Source organism: Onychomys torridus, chromosome 19 (genome assembly GCF_903995425.1).
Source record: "Onychomys torridus chromosome 19, mOncTor1.1, whole genome shotgun sequence".
NCBI lineage: Eukaryota > Metazoa > Chordata > Mammalia > Rodentia > Cricetidae > Onychomys > Onychomys torridus.
In genome coordinates, this window is record NC_050461.1 from 45,374,073 (window position 1) to 45,398,699 (window position 24,627).

At 45.8% G+C, this 24,627-nt stretch overlaps 1 protein-coding gene across 1 annotated transcript in view; it reads left to right on the top strand.

Moving 5' to 3' along the window:
• Ust (uronyl 2-sulfotransferase) overlaps nucleotides 1-24,627 on the top strand; it is a 280,743-nt gene that overhangs the window by 191,635 nt on the left and 64,481 nt on the right. The gene's annotated exons all lie outside the window — the stretch shown is intronic.

Sequence of the window (24,627 nt, forward strand, 5' to 3'; positions counted from 1 at the left end):
TGTTTTGTTTTGTTTATGGTGTCAAGTGCCCTAATCTTTGTCTTTAAATTACCAGTTAGGAGTATGGTTACTGATAGGTTTTATTTGGTGACATGATGTATGTAGTTAAAACACAGACTCACTTCCCAAAGGAATAACGTTTTCTAATTATCTTTGTTGTTTGTATTGACTCTTACAATAGGTTTATGTTCTTTTTAAAAGAGTACATCCTATTTAATTAAAAATATATCTCAAAGATCTGACTTAGTCTTAATACTAAGAAAATGCTGAGAAGGCAAAGATATGGAAATGAATTATCTTAGTTTTTCATTGAAAATAGATTCTTCTCTCATCTGATACATCTCAACCACAGTTCCCCCTCCCTCCATTCCTCCCAGCTCCCTCCCCTCAACCTCAACCTCCCATCTCCTCCAGATCCACACCCCCTCTGTTTCCCCTCAGAAAGGAGCAGACCCAAAACAACAACCAAACATGACAAAACAGATACAATAAGATAAAGCAAAAGCCCTCATGTCAAGGCTGGACAAGGCAACCCAACAGGAGGAAAAGAGTCCCAAGAGCAGGCAAAAGAGTCCGAGATACATCTGTTCCCACAGTTAGGAGTCCCGCCAAAACACCGAGCTAACAACCATAACACACATGCAGAGGGACCTGGCACAGACCCCTGCAGGCTCCATGATTGCCGCTTCAGTTTCTGTGAGGCCCCATGAGCCCTACTTTGCTGATTCAGTGGGTCGTGTTCTCCTGGTGTTCTCTATCCCCTCTAACTTCTACAATCTTTCCTCCTCCTCTTCTATGGGGTTCCCCAAGCTCTGGGGGGAGAGACCCAATGGACACCTCCAAATTAGATTGTCTCTCCCCATAGTGTCTGGCTGTGAGTCTCTGTACCTGCTCCCATCGGCTGCAGGGGGAAGCCTTTCTGATGACGACTGAGCAGGCACTGATCTATTAAGAATTATTTCACTGATTTTTTTTTTTTTTTTTTTTTTTTTTTTTGCCAGTTGTGTTTGGTTCTACCCTTGGTCTCCCTAGTTCCTGGTCATTCAGGCAATGTAGGTCATGGGCTTCCTCTTGTGAAGTGGGCCTCAAGTTAAACCCAGATATTGGTTGGCCACTCAAGTTCTGTGCTACCATTGTCCCAGCACATTGTGCAGGTAGGATGGGTTGTAGATCAAAGGTTGTTGGGTTGGTTTTTTTTGGTTTTTTGTTTGTTTTTGTTTTTTCCAGACAGGGTTTCTCCATGTAGTCTTGGTGCCTGTCCTGAATCTCACTCTGTAGACCAGGCTGGCCCAAACTCACAGAGATCCATCTGGCTCTGCCTCCCGAGTGCTGGGATTAAAGGCATGTGCTACTGCTGCCACCCAGCCTAAATCAAAGGCTTTGTGCCTGGGTTGGTTTCCAGGTTCCTCTTGCAGTAGCCTGGAGAGTGCCTTTGCACACCAAAGAGACTAGAATGTAGGGTGAAGGCTCCATGTGGGCACTAGCTCGATCTCTCTGCATTCAGTGAGCTGTGTGGATGTTGTCCTCCACAACAAGGCCCCACTGTCAAGGTTTTGGAGAACTACCCTTTGTCCTAGCATCAGCCTGGGTTGTTTGGGGATCTCCACGGGAAGCCACAAGTCTTCCAAGTTTTCTCTTTCACATAGAATGTGGGAGGCATTTGAGGGGAATCATCTGGATTCTTCTACTCTGTCAGACTTTAGTGCCATTCTGTAGATCAGTGGTTCTCAACCTTCCTAATGCTGTGACCCTTTCATACAGTTCTTCATGTTGTGATGACCTCCCAACCATAAAATTATTTCATGGCTACTTCATAACTCTAATTTTGCTCCAGTGATGAATCATAATACAAATATCTGATACGCAGGATATCTGACATGTGACTCCTGTGAAAGGGACTTTTGAGCCCTGAAGGGGTCATGCCCCACAGGTTGAGAACTGCGGCTGTAGAGCAGTCCACATGTCACAGTCCTCCAAGGTTTGTATAAGTAATAAAGTCATCTTAAGAAGGAGAAATTGCAGACTGGGAGTGAGGCATGGTTCGGTGGGTTTTCTTTTGCTTTTTGTCATTTTCAGTGCTGAGAATCAAATCCAGGGCTTCCCACATGCTAGGCAAGTGCTCCATCCTCAAGCTACCTCCCCAGCCCTAGATCATGGGATTTTGTTGTTGTTGTTGTTGTTGTTGTTGTTTGTTTTTTCGAGATAAGGTTTCTCTGAATAGTTTTGGTGCTTGTCCTGGATCTTGCGCTCTATAGACCAGGCTGGCCTTGAACTCACAGAGATCCACCTGGCTCTGCCTCCCAAGTGCTGGGATTAAAGGCATACGCCACCGCTGCCTAGATCATGTTTTTAAAAGTTCCCAATGTTGAAAGCTGCACAGGTAAGTGCCTGGGTGGATTTTGACTTGAGAGGTTCTAGGGGCATCCCTGATGGAATTTTACCCTCAGTGACTTGACAGTGCCCTCTTCCCAGAAATGAATACTGTGCTCTGGACATGGCTGTTTCAGCTGAGCTCACCAGATTGCTTCTTGGCCAGGCTCCCCAGTGTGGCAGAGGGAAAACTGAGGGTGGGCGTGGGGAGTTGGGAGGAGAGCCCGAGTGATCCCATCTGCCCTGATCTGACCCTGTTCAAGGCTGTTTTCTTCTTCAGAGAATAGTTTGTTTATTTGGAAGATGGTCTGTTGCTCTTTTCTTTCTTAATAGCTGAAACGTCTTTTCTTTTGCATCTCTATAGTTTCATGACAGAAAATTGTCCCAGTCAGACCCATCTTCAATTTGGCAAGCCTGGATGGTCAGTTGTGTGAATCAAAATGGAGGGTTGTTTGTTTCTCTGTGGGGCATAGACAGCTGTGGGGAGACAGTGTTTTCTCAGCAAAACTGAGAAGATGCCACCTCAGCTGAACTGAGCAGGTCACCCCCTTGGGGACTGTGCACCAGGCCACTCCCTGCATGCCACATGCCCAGACTCAGTGCTGGCCTGAGTCAGGGCGCTCTTCCAGATCTCAGTGCCCTGACGCCTCTCACTTTATCCAGCTGCCAAAATTCTCAGTGTGCTCTTGGCCCAAAGTCTGGTGGCACTCCTTAGGGTACAGCTGAGCCGGCTTCTAGCTGAAGGGGCCAGAGAGGGGGTGGTACCTTGCTGCAGTGGGTGGTTTGGAAAAAGATGGAAGGGGATACTGGACTCTGTGTGCCTTGTGATGAGGTCACTTCCTCTTTACACAGGTGTGGGTTGGGGACTGGAAGGAGTACAAACCTCTCAGTCCCATAGTGTGACACACACCCCTCAGACCTTATGTTTTATCTTCTGAATGTAAAGAGAAAGAGGACCTAGCCAAGCGCTGCATTTTCCGGGCAGAATTGTTTCGTGTAACGTTACCTACTGTAATGTCACCTACACCTCCTTGTCTTTACAGAGACATAACCACTAAAGCCATTTGTTTGAGGTGGGGCTATAGCTCTGTTGGTAGAGTGCTTCCCTAATAGGCATGAAGCCCCAGTATTCGATCCCCAGCATTTCATAAACTGGCGCCAGCAGTTAGGAGGTGGAAGTGGGAAGTTCAAGGTCATCCTCAGCTGCATAGACTTTGAAGCCAGCCTGGAATACATTAGATCTTATCTCAAAACAGGGGTGGGTGCTATGGATATTGCTCTGTATAAATAAAATGCTGTTTGGCCAGTGGCCAGGCAGAAAGTATAGGCGGGACAAGAGAGAAGAGAATTCTGGGAGGTGGAAGGCTGGGGAGAGAGACACTGTCAGGTGCTGCCATAACAAGAAAGATGTAAGGTACAGGTAAGCCATGAACCAAGTGGCAAAGTATAGATTAATAGAAATGGGCTAAATATAAGAGTAAGAGCTAGACAATGATAGGCCTGAGCTAATGGCCAAGCAGTTTAAATAATATAAATGTCTATATGTTTATTTTACAAATGGGTTGTTGGATTAACAGGGCTTGGTGGGGGCTGGAGAGAAGGTCTCCAACTACAGGTGGGTATTTGTTTTCAAGTATCCAAGCATTTTCTGGTTCTTTATAATTTCGAGAAACATCAAGTTTTTGTCAAACTTGCTGTTTTTTTCCAAAACATTCTTTATTGACATTTACCAGTGAATGATGTTTAGATGAATTGTCGGACACACAGATGATTGACCTGAGGAAAGGCAATGGCCACAAGCTCAACTATCTTTATCTTCTCAGCTCCACAGAGTGAGGCTGGCAGGGGATACCAGGATCCCAGACCCTCTGTAATGATCGCATGAACTGGAAGTAACTGGGAGTTTTTGAGAGGAAAGCAAGAGACAGGATATGTTGGCTAATTTATGTCCTCTTGACACAGGCTGGAGTCATCTGAGAGGCGGGAACCTCAATTGAGAAAATGCCTCCATAGGTCAGGCTGGAGGCAAGCCTGTAGAGCACTTTCTTAATTAGTAGTTAATGGAGGAGGGCCCAACCCATGGTGGGTGGTACCATCCTTGGGCTGGTGGTCCTTGGTTCTATGAGAAAGCAGGCTGAGCAAGCCACAGGGAGAAAGCCAGTAAGCAGCACCCCTCCCTAGCCTCGACATCAGCTCCTGCCTCCAGGTTTCTGCCCTGCTTGAGTTCCTGCCCTCACTGCTTTTGATGATGAACTGCTGCATGGACCTGTGCATGAAATGAACCCTTTCTTCCACAAGTTACCTTTGGTTGTGGGTGTTTCATCACGGCAATAGTAACACTAAGACAAGGGCTTTTCCTGCCAAGCCTCGCCCTTTCTAGACTCTGAGCCTCTGTAAGACTGGGTTTCCTGGGCTGTCCATTTTTGCTCAGCCAGCTGTGCATCGATAGCTCTGCTCATGTTTTCCCAACAGCTGTGCACACTTCGATGGTGGAATATTTATCATGTCGAGCTTCATCCTCAGTTATAGCTGCTGCCCCAGCAAGCCACCCCACTACTTGAAGGGCATGTTCCCATCCAGTAAGCTGCCTCTGTGATACGAGTCATTCAACTTGGCTAAAAACCATGGAAATAATGCCTGTTTCAAAGAAAAGCTATGTAATTGACAGCTTCTTAATTCACAAGGAATCCAGTGAGTCATGTTGGCCTTCTTAGATTCTGGAGAAGCCTGACAGTGGGTCAGAATCAGCTGGTTTTTACTTTTTTTTTTTTTAATTCTTACTAATTGTTTAAGTTAGCCTAGAAAATAATGGGTTTCCTTGTGACCTTTGTGTGTGTGTGTGTGTGTGTGTGTGTGTGTGTGTGTGTGATTGTATCTTGCTCGAAAACTTCCTCCCCAGTGCTGTTGGCTGTCCCTCCTCTTACTCTCTCCCCAGTCTCCTTCCTGTCCCTCAAATGTCCCCTGCTGCAGAAAGTTATGCATTTTAATTTGCCTGAGCATTTGGACTCTGGACATCGTTACCCTGGGAGCTGTAGGTGTGAAATACTGGCGGGTGGAAATTTCCACTCCGTCTTCACTGGCTCTGATGTCTCAGTCATTTTGAGAATGAAGCCTCAAGCTTTCCCTCCATTCTGAAACATCATTTTTCTTTAAGAAGAGAAACCAGTAAAGGGTTTGATTTTTAAGTGTTTCAGCAGATAACTATGTCTCCAGAATCTTTCTGGAGGATGGAAAGGAAGCCTTTGCTCTCTAGCTATTACAGACTTGACCTCTGATTGCAGGCCAATGAAGGGCCTGGGGATTGGTGTTTTGCTGCCTACTTTTCAACTGTGCTAGCTGGTGACTCAGCCAGAGATTGGCCTCTGTGGGCCTCACTTGTCTGATCTGTGCAATGGGACTGTTGATTATCTTCTGAGCCTTTCTCTTGGGTCATTGGGAGAACCAGTTAAGCCCTCTATGCAGAACCTGAAAACCTCTATAGGAACTTAAAATCCTTCAAGAACACATAGCAGTATTGATATGTCTATACCCTTGGCTCTGTTAATGGATCTTTGTGGCCTAAAAATGGTCCCTTGCTCAGTAGTGACATTTCAAGAGACAACTGCTAGTATTCTAGTGAAAGGGACCTCCCTCCCTAACCCACCCCTAGGCTGGAGCTTCCCTGCTCAAGGATCCTGCAAAGGCTGCTGCTTCTATGGGACACCTGACATGCAGGGCTGAGCCTTGAACTACCAGGTCTGCTGCCCCTGCTAAGGTCTCATATGGCCTCACTGGCCCCCTCTGTATTCCCAACAGCTGGAGATACATTGTGATCCCAGTCGGCTGGCAGCCATGTGTCCTGTGTTTATTTGCTTGGAGCTTGTGTCAGCACCAGGTTATTAAGTCATATGATCAGTATGCCCTGCCTCTCTGAGGACAGGAGGGACTGGAGGATCCCAAATGTCCTGGTAAGGGGAAGACAAGGTCCTGGGGCCTAGGAGCTCCTGCCTGAGAGATAGTCTTTCACGTTCCACTGTAGATATTTTATAAGCAAAAGCCACGGTGTGAGATGTACAGTACTTTGGGTCATCTGGCAAACAAGGGTGGAGAAAGAGAGAGAGAGAAAGAGAGAGAGAGAGAGAGAGAGAGAGAGAGAGAGAGAGAGAGAGAGCAGAGAACTATCAAGGAGTTTTGGAAGAAAGGAGAAACAGAGTACTTGAAGCCTTACGAGCTGGAGATTAGAATGCCACCAACCACCTCCTGAGCTGCCCTCAGAGAGCGCCATCTGTGTGCAGGCCTCCATCATCTGTATTGTTCTCAATGTGCTTGTCTTCCAAACTCCCATAGAACAAACCCACTGATCTCTGAGCACGCAATGGTTTTTCTAGCCCAAAGTTTAAATACCACCACAATCCTCCCCAAAACATGTGGTCAAGTCTGTCATATACCCCACTCCTGCTACCAGTTTCTATCTTAGTTAGGTATTTTATTGCTGTGACAAAATACTATTACCAAAAAGTAACTTGGGAAAAGTTTATTTCATCATATAGCTTGTAACTCATCATTAAGGGAAGTCAGGGCAGGAACCTAGAGGCAGGAGCTGATGCAGAGGCCCTGGAGGAACACTGCTTACTGGCTTGCTCCCATGGCTTGCTCAGTTTACTTTCTTATAAACCCCAGGACCACCTGCTCAGGGGTGGCACCCTCTCATTTCTATCATCAATTTAAAAAATGCCCCATAGGCTTGCCTACAGACCAGTCTTGTGGAGGCATTTTCTTTATTATGGTTCCCTCTTCTCAGATAACAAATTGACGATAGATAGATAGATAGATAGCAACACCAAAAACCTCAACAACAACAACCAGGACATCAGGTTACAGTGTGGCTCCTCATGTTAATGCATTCCCACGTACAGAGACTAGCACCAGCCCTCTGTCCCTTCTTACATATCTATACACCATTGAGGAAGAGTGGAGAAACAAGTGGGAAAAAATGATCCACCTATGATAAGGGACAATGTTCAGAGCTGTGTTAATCACTCAGGGTGCCAGGGAGAGGGAAAACATGGAAGTCAGCAGAAAGATGTGTGTAGTTATGAGAACTACAGGAACCCGACTTCAGGTGAGGATCAGGAAGTGCTATATAGAGTCAGGCTGCATAAGGATATCCATCATGACTCCAGCAGGCCAAGTGCTGGGTGAGTAGAAGCTGTGTGGAAACGGATCCAGTTCCGACCACCAAACACCACTGAGGCTGCCACATAGAGTGGAAGAGCCTCCTTTGGATGTAGAAGGACTAGCTCATCCTTAGCTACTACAGTGATCCAAGTGTGGGATTAGCCAAGCAACTGCTGTCTATGGCTTGTCATCCTCCTACAAGGAGCAGCTCCAAGTGGGGCAGGAAGGCAATGGGAGGGAAGCAGTGAGAAGTCCTTGCTGCTGCTCTTGCTGGTTAGCAATAGATAGTGCAAACCTAAAACGCTTAGCGTAGCACAAGAAGGGCAGAGAGAGGACAAGACAGAGAGAGAGGGAGGGATGGGGAGGAGGGAGACAGGTTCAAGCCGTGACGTGAGTTGTCACTGGCTGGCACTTGTTTAATCGGGGAAAAGAATGACATCTGGGAATGTCCATTGCAGGCACTGGGGCAGCTTCCCCAAAAGAGGAGAAGCCGCCGAGGCTGGAGGGAGGAGGTGCAGAGACAGCAGGAATGAAGAGCCAAGGAGGGATCTGCCACAGATGGTGGAACACTCTAGAAAACGTGCACACTCCTGAGAATGAACAGGCTTACTCTGTGGTGAACCACCCCTTGGGCTGGAGCCCACGGTGGGGAGGAGCTGGAGGAGAAGCAGCATTTCTCCAGATGTTGTTCCCTGAGGGCGGGTTCCCCTGACCTGCTTTCTCTATGCAAGGTCCTATTAGGGCCATCAAGCAACCACAGGGGCCACCAGAGCCCAGCCAGGTGCTTCTCACTGGCCATCTGTCCCTCACTCACTCAGCAATCCCCGCAGCTGTGGGCCAGCACTGTACCCTTGCAGGGCCAGGTGGCTGGTATTTACTAAAGCATTGCTTCAGCCTTGGCTGCTCCTGGGAATTACGGGAGTGCGGGGTGGTATAGGGATAGAGGATTGAGGCAAGTAGGGGTGTGGGTAGAGTCAAGTCCAAACCACCAATGCCTGAAACATACTACAGGATTGTGGCTAGTCTACAATGCAGCCTGGACTTGAGGGGTTTTGTTTTGTTTTGTTTTGTTACATTACTTAAAGGCCCAGAAGTGAGGATTATGTGTAGCTGTGGCTGAGAACTAGTGAATTAGCCACACGTCCACTCTCCTCTGGTGAATTTCCAAAGGCTGTGTTCACTGGAGAAGTGTATCCCCATCCTTAGTATCCTCTGCTCATTTAGAAAAAGCAGTATTGGCCCCCCTCCAAATTTTTCCCTTTTCTAGACTTTTAATTGACACACACAAATAAAGGTCTTAAAGAAGTTCAGGGACTAGAGAGACAGCTCAGTTGGTAAAGTGCTTGCCGCAGAAGCGTGAGGACTTGAGTTCAGTCCCCCAGAACCCACATAAAAAAGCCAGGTATCAGAGCCCAGGAGATGGAGCAGAGGGGAGCAGTGCTTATGTTCAGGCTAAGGACCAGAGTTGGATCCACAGATCACACACACACACAAAGGTGGCAAGAGAGAACCTGTAGCCTTTAAAAGCACCCAGTGGCATACCCAGCAAGCAGACACACACACACACACACACACACACACACAATTTTTTTTCTTTTAAAATTGGGCATGGCAGTACATACTTATAATCCCAGTGCTGAGAAGATGGAGGAGACTAAAGGCTCCTTGGTGATAGAGAATTACATGTCCACACAGTTGGGCTTGCCCGGCGGACCGCCTAACTATTTCTGGTTCAGAATAGCCATCTCCAGATCAGACATCTCGTGGGACTGGGACTCTGTGGCTTTACATGGTTGCGTAAAGCGCGCGTGCAGCCATGTAATCTACGAGCATGCGTGGAGTACCCACAGGAGTTCCTGTACGCATGCGCGGCCCAACCTTTATAAAGCCGGTGCCATCTTGCATGAGCCCCCCCCCCTTATCTCCTCACCCACGTGTGTTTCACACAGGCCTGTCACCTCTATCCTCTTTAATAAAAACTCTTCTGTGGTCTTGTTGTGTTTGGGATGTGTTCCTAGTGCCGCTTCAAAACTAACACTTGGGACTTGTCAACCAGCCATACACACTCACTTGTTAACCAGTCATAACCACTGACTTGTTAACCAGCCGTATGCACTGAATTTGTGAGCTTTACATTTAGTGAGAGACCCTATCAAAAAAAACTAAAAAAAGAGGTGGAGAGTGATTGAGGACAACACCTGGCATTGACCTCTGAGGTCCGCCTGTGCATGTGTACATGAGTGTTTACGCACACACACATACACAGTCAGATAGTGTAGTACAATATCTGTTGTATTCATGAATATCCCGTGTGTATCTTCAGCCAGGCATTTTACTGGAAATTGAAGTAGAGAATGTTTATGACTGGGAAGCCAACCAGTATGGCACACTGCATTTAAGATCTCACTTTAGAAAGCTGTACTTCAGGCAATAGGCCAGAGTGAGTGTTTGGATGAACAGAGTACTTTTAATATGTGTTCCTCCTTCTTCCCTTTCCTCAGGCTGGCAGGGCACTTGGAATCAGTTGCTGACTCTTCAGGGGGCTATGTGACATTCTTTAAGTGCAGGCACACTCATACAGTGGCATGTGAAATAAAATGATGCAGGCTAACAGAACCAGGTTTTAAGTGCAGTCAGGAGAGGCTGCCAGAGCCTGCTGTTAGAAGCAATGGGGCGAAGAGCCTCAGAAAGTGAAAAGCTAGTGGCTCCATTAATCTGTGATAAAATTCAAATTTTACACCCCACACTTGTTTTGCAAAAGCTGGCGCGATGCTAGAGTTGTTCCCAGTTTCACTCTGCTGTATTTTTCCTCTTGCCCAGCTGTTTTACATACACAGTATAAATTCCCCCAAAGGCTGCCTGACCTCCAAACAAGTTCTTAAAAATATTTTGTCGTCTGAAGACACGAAAAAGTAAGGGTAGCACATCTAAGAGATTTATTGGCTTCTCAGCTTGAATTCTAATTGCAGGCACTTATGAAAATGTCAATATTAACATGAAATAGCTGGCAGTTCTTCTAATAAATGTAAATTAAATTAGATAGTGTGTAATTGGAAAAAGACTCCCTCCCCTCAGCCTCTCAAAACAAGTTGCAGAATCTGTTAGCTGTGGCAGCCTTGCCCTCTAATGGCTAAGGACTTTGGGCTCAAAAAAGCATAGAGACTAGGAAGAGGGAGTGGTGGACTGGTTACCACATCAAGGGCGTATTGTAGATGTCAGCAGGAGCAGAGCAGGTGGTCAGATGATGGGGGAAGGTTAAAGAGGCGTCACCTAACATAGAAACTGGTATATAATTGAGCATGTGGCACACACCTCTGTAGTTAGAATTTTCCCAAAGACACAGAGACTTATATGAATGCTCGGCCTTAGCTTAGGTTTGTCCCACTAACTCCTTTTAACTTAATTAACCTGTTTCTCTTCATCTACGTTTTGCCTCATAGCTTTTTACCTTTCTTTCATTCTTCCTCTGTGTCTGACTTGCTGGCCCCCAGAGTCTCCCTGGTGTCTTTCTTTCTTTCTTGAGCCTAAATTTCTCCTCCTGCTGACTCTCCCTGCCCAGAAGCCCCGCCTACACCTCCTTCCTTGCTGTTGGCCGTTCAGCTTTTATTAGACCAATCAGGTGCCTTAGGTAGGCAAGGTAAAACAGCAACACATCTTTGCATAGTTAAACAAATGTTCTGCAACATGCTTCGTCTTAGTTTCTTTTCCTCTTGCTTTGGTAAAGCAACTTAACTCTGACCAAAGCAACTTAAGGGAGAAAAGGTATATTCTGGCCCAGGCATCAAGGGTACAGTCCATCATGGTGGAGGAAATAGAGACAGCAGAAGCTTGAAGCCATTGGTCATATCATAGCCCCAATAGCAACAGAGAACAGGGAATGCACGTTGCTGTTTTGTTCCATTTCTCTGTTTATGCAGTCCAGGACCCTAAACAGGGAATGGTGCTGCCCACAGGGGGCGGGGTCTTTCCACCTCAGTTAACCTAATCAAGATAATCAGTCCTCCACAGGTATGACTGGAAGCCCTTCTCCTAAGTCCGCTGTTGTCAACCTGTGCGTGGTGACCCCTTTGGGGATCAAATGACCCTTTCACAGGGGTTTCATATGATATTCTGTATAGCAGATATTTTTACATTATGATTCATAACAGCAGTAACTTACAGTTGTGAATTATCAACAAAAATAATTTTATGGTTAGGGTCACCACCACATGAAGTATTAAAGGGTCACAGCATTAGGAAAGTTGAGAACCACTGTGCTAGATCATTTAAGATTCTGTTGATCTGACAATTAACATCATCCCTCACACACCTGTAATCCCAGTATTTGGGAGGCTGAGGCAGAAAGATCTCAGGTTGGAAGCCAGTGTGGGCTATAAAGCAAGGGACCTTACCCCTGCCCCCAAAGAAAACAGAGAAAGAGAGGAGAAGAGAGACCGATGTTGTACATACTTGATTTCCTGAAATGCAGCTGAAAGTCTGACTTGCCTGTGAGTATAAGGAAGCCTATAGAATAAGCACTCCAGATCTGGGTGGTCTTGGTTCCTAAGCAGTAAAATCTGCAAAGCACACTTTTAATCAACTGCTTTCCTGCCCTTTAATGATAGACTAATGAGTGGTACACAGCAGAGATGGTGCCAATAAACATGGCTTAGTATGAATTTCATGAGACGTTCTGTTTTTTCCATGTGGTATTTTCACTGATTGTTTAGGAAAGAGATCAGGAATGAAGGAATGGAGGTGTGGGAGGACTTCATTTGGCCACTAAACCCCCTAAGCCTCCAAGACAGACATTTCTCTGACCCTAAACTTGTGCAGATATTCAAGGCTGACTGTGAGAATTTTAAGCAAAGTCCAGTCAATTTCATGACAAGAATAACTTCTAGAAAGCAGGTGTATTTGAGCTGCCAGTTGTTTAGTGGATGAGAAATCGTCCCCTGTATCATTTGCTGTTTTGTTTTGTTTTGTTTTTTGCTGTAATAAAATGTCATGACCAAGGCATCTTACAGAAGGAAGCGTGTATATTGGTTTACAGATAAGAGTCCGTTATGCTGGGGAAGGAATAGCAGCAAGTGGCAGACATGGGGACAGGACAAGGAACTGAGAGATTGGGGCTGGAGAGATGGCCCAGCAGTTAAGAGCACTGGCTGTTCTTCCAGAGGTCCTGAGTTCAATTCCCAGCAACCACATGGTAGCTCACAGTTGTCTGTAAGTCCAATTCCAGGGAACCAGACACCTTCACACAGACACACATGCAAGCAAAACACGAATATGTTGTGGGATGTTTTCTTTGTTGTGAATGTGTTGCTCTAGTAGACGGATAAATAAAATGCTGATTGGCCAGTAGCCAAGCAGGAAGTATAGGACAGGTGGGACAAAGAGAGAAGAGAATTCTGGGAAGGGAAAGGCTGGGTGAGGTGATGCTGCCACCACATTGGAGAGAAGCAACATGTAAGATATCTGTAAGCCATGAGCCATGTGGCAAGGTATAGATTTATAGAAATGGGTTAATTTAAGATACAAGAACTAGATAATAGGAAGCCTGAGCCATTAGGCCAAACAATTTAAATAATATAAGCATCTGTGTGTTTATTTGAGTCTGAGTGGCTGCCAGCCTGGGCAGGACTGGGGAAAACTCCAGCTACACTAATGCACATAAAAATTAAAATAAACCATTAAAGTAGTTGTAGTTAAAAAAAACAAACCCAAGAGATCACATCTTCAACTATGGTCATGAAACAGAGAATAAACTGGAAGTAAAGTGAGCTGTGAACTCTCAGATCTCACCCCTGCAATGTACTTCTCCAGCAAAACTGCACCATCTAACCCTCCCCAAACCACACCACCTGCTGGGGACCAGGTGTTCAAATATCTCATCCAATGGGGGAGGGGAATTTCTCCTCTAAACCAACAGGCACACACCAAAAAGAAAACAACAAAACTACCCCAAAACCGGAGAAGTAAAACACAGTGGAGTGTCGTCCACATCCAGATCTAGCCTCTCATGTTTACACTCTGTCCTTCCTCAGGAAAGAATCAAGCAGCCCTGGTGTGACCTTTGTAGTAAGGTGACAGCCTTGTCGACTGTGAAACACCTTCAGTGTCTTAGATGAACAAACTTCCTGAATTCGATGTGCAGAAGCACTTCCGACGGGTAAAACAGAGTTATCAAATGGAGCGAGGAAGGAGGGATGTTGATAGCTATGTATCTCAGATCTAATTGAGCTGTTCTATCCACACCCACTAATATTAAAAACCCTGGGAGAGAAAGATTAGCCTCTGCTGACTTTATTATTTCTGATCTTCTTCCTCGAAGTGATTGTTATTCAGTGTGGATTATGTTTATTTTGTCTCCTCTAATACTGCTTCCTAAATCCTTAAGGTTAGTTGGTTCACGTTTGTATAAGCCTCCTATTTTTAGCTGAAGTGCAATTTGTAAGAGAATATGCCCCCTTTCTCCATTCTCAGCCCTCATCACAGGTCCTGTTACACGGCGGTAACAGATAAAAGGGGAGGGGGCACCATCAGTGTCTTCCTCTCTGCTCTTCTTCCATGGACAATTTTAGTGGGCTTTCAACAAGCCTAACGTGCCAAGCACTGTTGGGGAGCGGATGGAGGCAGAGTAGCTGTGGCAAAATGGACATACATTCCAAGTCTGGCTGTAGCATGCATTTTCTTCCTATGTTTATTATCAGGGAGGGGGAACCTCCACCTATTCAGAAACCCAGACAAGCAACTCTGAGACCATCCTGCCAGTTTTCTCCTTTCCTCCTCCACCTCATATGCAAATGGCTCTCATCAGTCCCTTTCCTATCACTAAGACTGGGCTAAAGGGCAGAGGCTGGTGGCCAGATGTTCTCAGAGCATAGTGGCAGCATCTATTCAGTTCCTGCTGAGGATCTTGGGTTTGTGATGGAGCAGAAGGTAAATAGTCAGCAAAGAAGCAAGAAGGTGGCCAAACTCCTTGGATAGCGAACACATTTCTGTAGGAAATGCATTGATCCGTCAGGAGGGTCCCACCCCTATGGGCTACTCCTATCATGATGTTCCTATTCCAAGCACTGCTGCAGCAGCAGAATCCAGCCAGTGTTTTGGAGAGGACACACCATGTCTTAGTTTTTTTGCTTTCTTTTCTGTGAAGAGACACCATGACCATGGCAACTCTTACAAATCAAAACATTTAACTAAGGTGGCTGGCTTGCAGTTTCAGAGGTCCAGTCCGTTATCATCAGGATGGGGAGCATGACAGTGTGCAAGCAGATGTGGTGCTGGAGCGGAGAGTTCTACATCCTAAAACTCAGAGGCAACAGGAAGTCGACTCACTGTCACACTGAGTGAAGCTTGAGGAAAAGACCTCAAAGCCCGCCCCCACAGTGACATACTTCCTCCAACAAGCCCACACCTGCTAATAGTGCCACTCCCTTTGAGGGCCATTTTCTTTCAAACTACCACTCACCATATTCAAACCAGGCTGGTCACAATCTTAGCCTAAGATCATATTAGAATCAAATCTGAGCTAGTGTGATGGTATTAGAGTTTAGACATTATTCCCAGGTGTACATTGCATTCTTTTTTCAATTTAAAAATATTTTTTGAGATTATAACTAAATCTTCCTTCCTCCTTGGAAGGTTTCCTCCTTCCAAACCTTCACATATGCCCCTCCTTACTGTTTGTCAAATTTATAGCCTATTTTTTATTCATTGTTGTGATATACACAAACTACAACAACCAGCATGGCAGGATAACCCTAAGAGTCCAGTAGTGGCACACGTACCTCAGCAGTAACCAATAGCTCTCTAATTGGACGTAAGAACTGCTCAACAAGAGGGAAATGATGCCTTGTACTGGAAACCTAGCCAACTACCTAGGGCACAGAGCACATTGGATCTTTAAACTGGTAGCTACCATGGTTCAATGAAGATAAGCTCATCAGGATTCTTTGGGCAGAACAGAGTTGGCCCTGAAATCTGTTGGACCTAAAGAAGGAAAGAGAGAAGCATTAATCGATGGCTTCTGTCTACCAGTGGTCTAGTGGACACCAGAAATCTTGCTTCTTTCATATCTTTCATCCAAGTGCCAAGTGGACTCCTCTGAGTGCCACGCTTTGAGCAGAAAGCTAGAGATACACAGAGCTGCCGGGCCCCTTGTTCTCAAGTGACGTCCCAATAATGCTCTGGCAATGGGTGGAAAAGAACGTGAACTGGCGGGCGTGAGGTGGGTGCTGGAGTACGTAGTCACCTGCTCAGCCTGATGCTCCCTCTGTTGCTTCTCCCAGCTGAGATTATGAATAAAGCTCACGTCACTCCTCACCCAGCCTTCTTCAAAAGCCTGTGGCCCACAGCTCATTGCCTTCCGGTTAATGGTCAGAGCATTTCATGGACAGATCTGATGTAATGTTGGCTATCATCAAGATTTGATATCATTATTATCCCATCAAAAAGCTATACAACTGCCAATAAAGACTCTAGGAAAAATTGGATAAAAATGAAGTTAACACTTCTATCCTTGTAACAAAATTAATTCCAAATGGGTAAGAGGAGAATGTTAAAAAAAAAAAAAAATTCTGAAACTGTAGCTGTGTAAGAACCCTCCAGTAATCTGGGGGTCATGGTGCTCACCGCAGGGGAAGAAAACAGAGGAAATGAATTTTATGTTTGTTTCAATATAAATTAAGTTTCTTCTACAAAAATGGTTAGACAGTACTTACTGTAGTACGATGAAAACTTAGTTCTTTAACATACTAAAATAAAAGCCCTTACAAACGAATCTACCAACTGGAAAATGAAAGGCAAAATTCCACAGAATCTAAAAATCATTCAGCCATACTCATCTGTTCTCAGATTTGCAAATTAAAGCCATAACTGCCAGGAACACATCAACTTAACTGGGATTTCAGAAACTGTGAGAAGTGGTGTCCCCGAAACACTCACCTGGGTCGGGGAGCAGAGCAAAAATGTACTGTTGGCAAATGTCTGTTGTGTACCTGTTCTCACCATGACAGTCTGGCGCTAACATGGTGTTACTGAAAACGGCCGAAATGGAAGACTATTTGTCTCTTTAGTACTGAACTGACCCCACTGTGTCTGTAACACACAGTGCTATCCAAAGAGCTTCAGGGGGACATGCCCACCTCTTTCTGGTTTCTGGATGTGAGAAAAGAGTTCTATGCTGGATCTTACTCAGTTTCCCAGCCTCACTTTGTGGCGGTGTGTCATCAGACATTTCAGTCAGCCTCCAGGATGAGAAACAGTGTCCAGGAGATTTAAGCTGCATTTGGTTGTCTTAGTTATTGTTCTCTTGTTGTGATGAAACACAACAAGGCAACATAGAGAAGCATTTAAGTGGGGTCCTGCTTATAGTTTCAAAGAGTAAGTCCATGATTATCATGGCGGGGAGCATGGCAGCAGGCAAGCATGGTCCTGGAGCAGTAGCTGAAACTCACATCTAATCTGCAAGTGGCAAACAAAAAGAGAGACTGGAACTGGCATGGGCTTTTGTCACCCCCAGTGACACACCTTCTCCAACAAGGCCACACCTCTTAATCCTTCCCAAACAGTTCCACAAACTGGGGACCAAGAATTCAGACCTTTTAGCCTATGGAGGGGGAGGGGCATTCTTACTCAAACCACAACACTGCCTGAACTTGGTACATGTTCTAAGGGCACTGGTATGTCTTTTTCTGATTGCAGCTTTCCGTGTTTTGCCATTAGTATGATTTCTTGAAACTTTTGACTATGACAGGATTTATCCTGTTATTTAATGTATAAGCTGTAAATTCTTTCTCTGGGTTTGTAGTCTCTTTGTGGTATCCTAATGCACAATTTATGTTTCTTTGTGGTCTTATCTAGTAGCTACTTTCTTTATTGTAGCTTCTGATCTTGTGCTTCACTTAGACTCTCCTGACTCTGAACCCAGGGAGCACATTCTTCGTGGTACCTACCAGAGGCTTCTAAATCGTGGCTCTTGTCAAGTTAAAATCTTTAATCTATCTGAGATACATACTCCTGCCAGATATAACATGTAGCCCAGTATTTTTTTCCTCTGGATGGCTCACAGATTAGCCTGACAACCCTTATGGAAGAGCATGTTTCCCCGCTAAACTGTCATCTTTATCATAAATTTTTAGCTGTGGAGGCATCGTTTTTCTTTTGGTCTCTTATTCTGTATCTTTGGCTATAGGAGGAGACTAGTCTATATATTGCACATATGGACAGTTGTATGTGCAAGCTATTGCATAACTGTATGATACATGTATTATAGAATAATACATGCTATAATACACAGTAATAGAGTTGTAGAATATGTAGTGGACACCAAATAATACTCATTTCTTATCTGCTAAGACTCTGTCCTTTCCTTGCTCATTTTTCCTAAGGATCATTGAATCAGCTCTTTCTGCATCCCAACTCGCCACACACACTCAGAGAATTCTGTTGTTTTCTGCGGGCTTCCTGCTACAGTCTCGATTAACAAATGGAAGATTAGCATCCCTGGGTGCAGCTATTGTTTGATAGCAACTTAGCTTTCCCCTTTGTTCAGGACTTCTTCTGAATCAAGAAGGTGTATGTGAGGGCTGTAGTCAAGAAAGCATCGAAATGGCCCCTCCATGGTTGGGGGTGGTTATTGTGAATAAGAGAGGAAAAAACACCCAAAGGCCTCTGGAAGAGTCCAGACCAGAGAGAAAAAAAAGCAGACTGCACATGGCCAGGGCTGTCTGTGAAAGAAGGAAGAATAATGTGTGTGTGTGTGTGTGTGTGTGTGTGTGTGTGTGTGTGTGTGTCAGGGGGGATCTTGCCATTATAAAGGATGGGGGCTCTGGAATAGCCTGGGGAAGGTAAGAAGAGCCAGGAGGCAAGCGTGGGGTTTGAATTGTATAGTAGGAACTTGTGAAAAAGGGAGCCTGGAGGCCAGCCTGCTCATGGGTATGCAACCACAGCTGTATGTCAATGGAGCCCTGTGCCCCTTATGCCAGAAGTAAGGAAATGACTCCTTTTGGCAGAAGGGAACACATTCCACAGTTCTGGAGGAATGCTGGCTTTTATCCAACCATCAGAAATCCTTCTCTACTCCAGCTTGAGCTAAGACTATCACTTCTGGACATTGTACTGCCTGAGACCTGGCAGTAAGTTTGAGAGTATTCTTTATGTAGCTCTTGCGGGTTTCTCATTCAGCTAATTCCTGTTTAATCTTCTTTGTTGTCCTTGCTATTAATTTCTAAATATTTTTATCAGCCAACTTACTCTGTTAGACCCTAAGTTAGCCTGTAAGCCCACCTGCCCAAGGACCAGGTAACTTCCTGGAATGCTGGGAGTTATAGTTCTTGTAAAACAACAAAGCCTCATGGGAAAGTACAGTGGCCTATGCTAGTCCAAATAAGCCCTGCTGGTTCCCAGGGGGTGGTCATGACCAAATTCCTTCTTGGTCAGTATATAAATTTTTAGTGAAAGCTTGCTTTAATTAGGCCAGAATGATGGGACTGGTTTTTCTCTGGTGCATCTCAGGATTAAGAACAGTTTCTCCATAGATTTCTAGGAAATTTTTCTATTTTTATATAAAATTATATCCACAGCTAATAACAATTTTCTCTTTTTCACAATTTTATTTCTCTTTTTCTTTTTCTTTTTGGTTTTTCTAAGACAGGTTTTCTCTGTGTAACAGCCCTGGCTGTTCTGAAACTCACTCTGAAGACCAGGCTGGCCTCGAACTCAGAGATCTTCCTGCCTCTGCCTCCTGAGTGCTGGGATTACAGGTGTGAGCCACCACGGCCCGGCCTTTTTCACAATTTTTATGTTTCATCTGTTTGTTTTCATTAATGTCTGTAGAACAATGTCAAATATAATGTGGCAAGAACGGGTTTCTTACAGAAGTCAGGTGATCCAAGTAAAAATTACATACTACTTCTCAACTCTTGCTCATTATCACATTTTTTTTTCCTTCTAGAGTGTGTGTAATGTTTAGAATCCCGACTCAGGGACCTCTTTTCACTAAGACTATGAATGGTTTAAATCCCAATATCTAGGAACAAAAACCCTTAAGGAAAAAGCTAAAGCATGTTTTTCCCAATGTGCGCGTGTGCACACACACATACACACACACACACACACACACACACACACACACACCCCTCCAGCTTATTACATAGCTGTCATTTTTATGATCCCCAGTTCTAGGGGAATCTTCTCTACAACCTGTGTGAACAAAGTGAATTCAGTCCTGCTGTGCTCCCCTGAGGACTCTGGGTATTTCTTTTTCACGTGAGTGGAGTTTTCCTGGCAGTCAGTGCCTCCTGAGCATGTTTAATAAACTGTAATAATGAATGCAGAATAGGCTCATCATCCACAATTTTATAGTACAGAGGAAAGATGAAAACAACGGCTGGCTGAAACTGACCTTAGACTACCTTTACTTTGATTTCAACTATGATAGAGATGGAAAAAATGAAACTGTCTCTTCATGATCTTGGGTAGGTCCAGCCGCTTTCTGATGCTGAGACCCCACACACACCTCTTCTATTACTAAGCGTTCTTTGACTTGATTTTTATGTGATTGTTTTTGCTATGTATCCCAGGCTAGGCTTGGACCTCATATCCCCCTGTCTTAGGCTCCCAGGTTCTCATATGACAGGTATGTGCCACTGTACCTAACTGTTTACTTCCTGAGAGCATCTACAAAGGCTAGAAAGGTCTTGGAAAGGTCCTGAGCCTATCTAGCCCTGGGAAAGCGAGGGCCCCTTGGGTTGGATCCTGTATGTGAGGAGTGTTCCACGTGTCCATCTAACTAGGGACGTGGAAGCAGAGGAGCTGAGATTCCCAAGAAGAATGTTGGCACCCAGTTGGCTGGTTTCTCTGCAGGGAGCACTTCACAGTGACCCCCACTTCCTGTTGTTACCCCTTAGCCCTCTATGGTCCACAGTGGAAACTGCTCAATTGACCTGAGGGAAGGAAACCCCTTATTTGAATTCCTTTGAGGTGACATGCCTCCAGTACCTCAGCCTGTCTTCCCCTCGCTGTCCTGATTAAATTTAGATGGTTAGTACCATTAATTAGCTCCTGCATTTACCTTGATGTGAAAACCCCAGGTGTTAAAGCTGAGTGATTCTTTTTATTTAGACAGTGTTTCCTGATTGGTTGTAACCTGGCTAGTCTGCCTCACACCTTTCCTTCCGTAGATAACTTCAAATCCCCCTCTCCACATCCTCCTGCACAATTTCATGCAGACCAGTCGCTCTGTCTGATTTTGTCTAATCAAAATGCCTATGATACTTAAACCTTCTGAACAATACCTGTGCAACACCTAGCTCCAACTTGCCCTGATTTTTAAAAGACATTCTTTGTCCATCCAGTCAAACCTTAATTTCCTTTCAAATTGCCACTCGGATTTCCGCTCCCTCTTTGGCTGGGGCCATCTGCACCGCAGAGTCTTTCAAGCATGGAGCAGGAGCTAACTCACCTCTGATTGCCTTGACTGCCTTTCCTCAGCTGGCAGGGCACTGCCAGGTTCGTATTGAAATGCATTCTGCCATTTAATTCTCTGCAAGAGAAGTCCCCTGGCTCCTGCCTTCTGTGATGAATTCCAGAATCCTTCCCCTGGCCATTAGGCTCTTACTAATCTGGACCTGTCCTTCTTGCTCTGACCCACTGCTTTCCCAATTAAATGCTAATCATGCCACACTTCTCGCATCCCCTTTTGAGAGAAGCCTTATTACTCTTTTCATTTCTGTGTCTCTAACCCAAGTGGAAATGTTTTGCCTCCTTCCAATCTCCAGCCATGTCCTTCCCAGCATTCTCGGGGTCCTTGGCTCTCTTTGCTGACTTATGCTTGAGTCAGGCTACATTTCAGGTTGTATTGAGCATCTGTGTACCTAATTTGATCTTCCCAACAATCCTAGAGAAAGGTGTTATTCTCATTCCCTGGAATGAGAAGCCAGGGACAGGGAAGATGGCTCAGTAGGTAAAGCGCTTACCACGCAAGCATGAGGGCCTGAGTTCAGATGCCCTTGTGCCCAAGTTTAAAGCCAGTCTGGCTGCATTCACCTGTAAGCCCCAGTGCTGAAGGCAGAGATGCACAGATTCCATGGGCTTGCTGGCCAGGCAGCCTAGCTGAAACAGTGAGCTCCAGGCTTAGTGAGAGACCTTGTCTCAACAGATAAGGTGGAGAGCACCTGAAGACATTCCCATGTCAACCTCTGTTCTCCCATACATGCCCATGAGTGAGCATGCCCACTCACCTGTACACAGACACACCATACACACATACACACACCCCCCACACACCATACATACACACATGCACACACACCACACACACATCACACAATACACATACATACCACACACATGCACACACACCACACCATACACACACATCACACAATACACACACATACCACACACATGCACACACACCACACCATACACACACATCACACAATACACACACATACCACACACATGCACACACACCACACCACACACACACACATACTACACACACACACACACACACACACACACACACACACACACCACAAGAGGCTTGATCCTCAGAGAGGTCACCCACCTAGACTTAAGTTGCATCCACTTGGTAATGATGCTAAGAGGCAAGCCCCGGCAGCCAGACTGCAGAAGCCATGCTCTCAACCACCATGCAGACCTGCTTCTTTTCATCCTGTGACTTAGTGACTGTTCTCTTGGTCCTTCCCCAGCCTGACTGGCAGCTACTGGAGGCAGGAAACACCTTCATTGCCTTGTGTGAGGCCTCACATTGCCTCCCTGGAGCTCAGCACTTAGGGAAGTGTTAGGATGTGCTGCACATTTGGGCAGGGCCCATGACTGTCTGTCTGTCTGTCTTGCATTTCTTCAGCACCTGAAAAGGTGGTCTGACACATAGTAATGAGTATCCAGAGATCGTTTGTGGAGTGGGTAATTGAATGAATATTTGGGTCACAGCTGGAAAGCGATGCCATCCTGTCAACACATCCTTCTTGAACTCTCTCTCATGTATAATTTGTATATCTAATTCCCAGGTGGGCTTCCCAGTTACCTGTGGGCTACTTATGGTGGTGATTAACTGGACTTTTCCCCACCCCATGGAGTAGATGAGTCTTTGTCTACTCATGCTAATAACTAAAAAACAATACCCAGGAGTGGATAATTTATAGACATCTATTCTCTCAGTTCTGGAGACTAGATGTCCACAGTCAAGGCGTAGGCAGCAGTTGGGGACTAGCCCTTACCTTGAAGGCAGGAGGGCAAGTAGGTTCCCTCCATTAGCCCAGTCTCCTCCTTAAGCCCTCTCCCTCCCCCCAATACCATCATACAGGCCACACCTGAATCTGGGAGGGGGCGTATCCACCATAGAGGGAACATTCTTCCAAGACCAACGGAGTCTTCTGAGAGTGGGGTTAGTGTCCTGACGAAACTGGAGCTCCTGTAACCCAGTCAGCTCTCACAGCTTCCAGTACTTCTCCGTGTCATTATGTTGGCAGTGGAATGTCAATGTGTGCCTTTGAGGGGACAAGCCGTATTACACTGTATCAGTTTGGCTATGTCAGGAGTATTTGTGCCATAGGGTTCTCTAACGCTGTAAATCGGGGCACTGTCTGTGTGCGTGCGTATTCAGAGATTCCACATTTGTTGGGGTGCCGCTTTTACTCCAGAGCCACATCTCCAGCTCTGTACCAGGTGCAGTTGGCTTCAGGCTCCTGTAATACCAAACTGCCCCTAGCCCCCCATCCTCTGAGGCCCTGCCACAGAAGCAGCTGTGCCCTGTATTCCTCCCCCTGCCATCCTCATCTCTGTCCCCCACGCAGAGGGAGAGCCTTTCAAGAGGGACATCAGTGGTCTTACGTGTCCTGTCTTCTCAGAGCCGTGCACACCATCCAGCTCAATAAATACTTGCTGCTGATGGTGATGTGTGTACCTGTCTTTATCCTATTGATGAGTACGGACTGGAAGCATCCAGGAAGCCACGAAAATGGATGTGCTTGAAGCCACTGGATCTATTCCTGGGTCTTACATTTGTCAAACAGACACTATTGGGAAATAGGTTTTAACCTTCAGGTGACCTTGTAGGAGACTTGTAGCCCATGATAGCCTGTGGCGTATTGGATCTGTTTCCCACCTGCTCCCGCCCACAAGCCAGAGACAGAAATATTAATTACTTGCTTCCCTGGTCTCACTGTCTATTGCAGAGTTTTGTTTTGTTTTGTTTTGTTTTATCTTGCCAGCCCTTTATTCTGTGGCCCAGACAGTGAAATGAACATCCTCCCTGGAAGCCAGGAGCGCTGGCTGAATCTTCCAAGAGCCCAGAGTTTCCTCATGGTATCCTAATCCCCAGAGACTGAGAGCTAAACTCTGCAGAGAGCAGTCTGGGGAAGACAGGGATGAAAAGATGCTGGCCAATGGGACCGTAGCCACTAGACACAGGAGTATGCCTCTGGTGGCCCTAAGATGTCAAAAGACTGTGGTCTTGGGGCTGGGAAGATGGCTCAGTGGATAAAATTCAAGCGGCATGATCCCTGAAGACCTGAGTACATACCCCAGCACCCGTATAAAAAGCCAGACATGGGGCATGCACCGGGGTGGAGACCAGAGAATTCCAGGGGCTTGGCTGGCCAGCCAGACTAGCCAAAACAATGAACTCCAGGCTCCGTGGGAGACACTTGTCTCAAAACGTAAGGAGGAAAGCAATGGAGGGAGACACCGGAATTGACCTCTGACCTTTGCATGTTCACGTTCATGCATGGGTAAGGGGACACACACACACACACACACACACACACACACACACACACAAACACCTGGAGTCACTCTGCAAAACAATCCATAGATCGCCGTTTCTATTCTACTTCCCCCAAATATTTCGTCCTTACTCATTGATGTTTAGACTCTGTGGAGTGTTTGCCGCCAAACAGACAACTCCTTGCATTTGGAATGGACTTTGCTGCTACGGTGACTGTATTCTCCTCTCTCATCTCTTGTTCTTGATCAGGTCCATTGTGCGGGTCTGTTCATCCAATGTGTGCTCATTCAGCCCAGGAGGCAGCGGGCATCCTAATCTTTGTTGAGTTCGATTGTGGGAACGGGGATGCAGAAACAAGA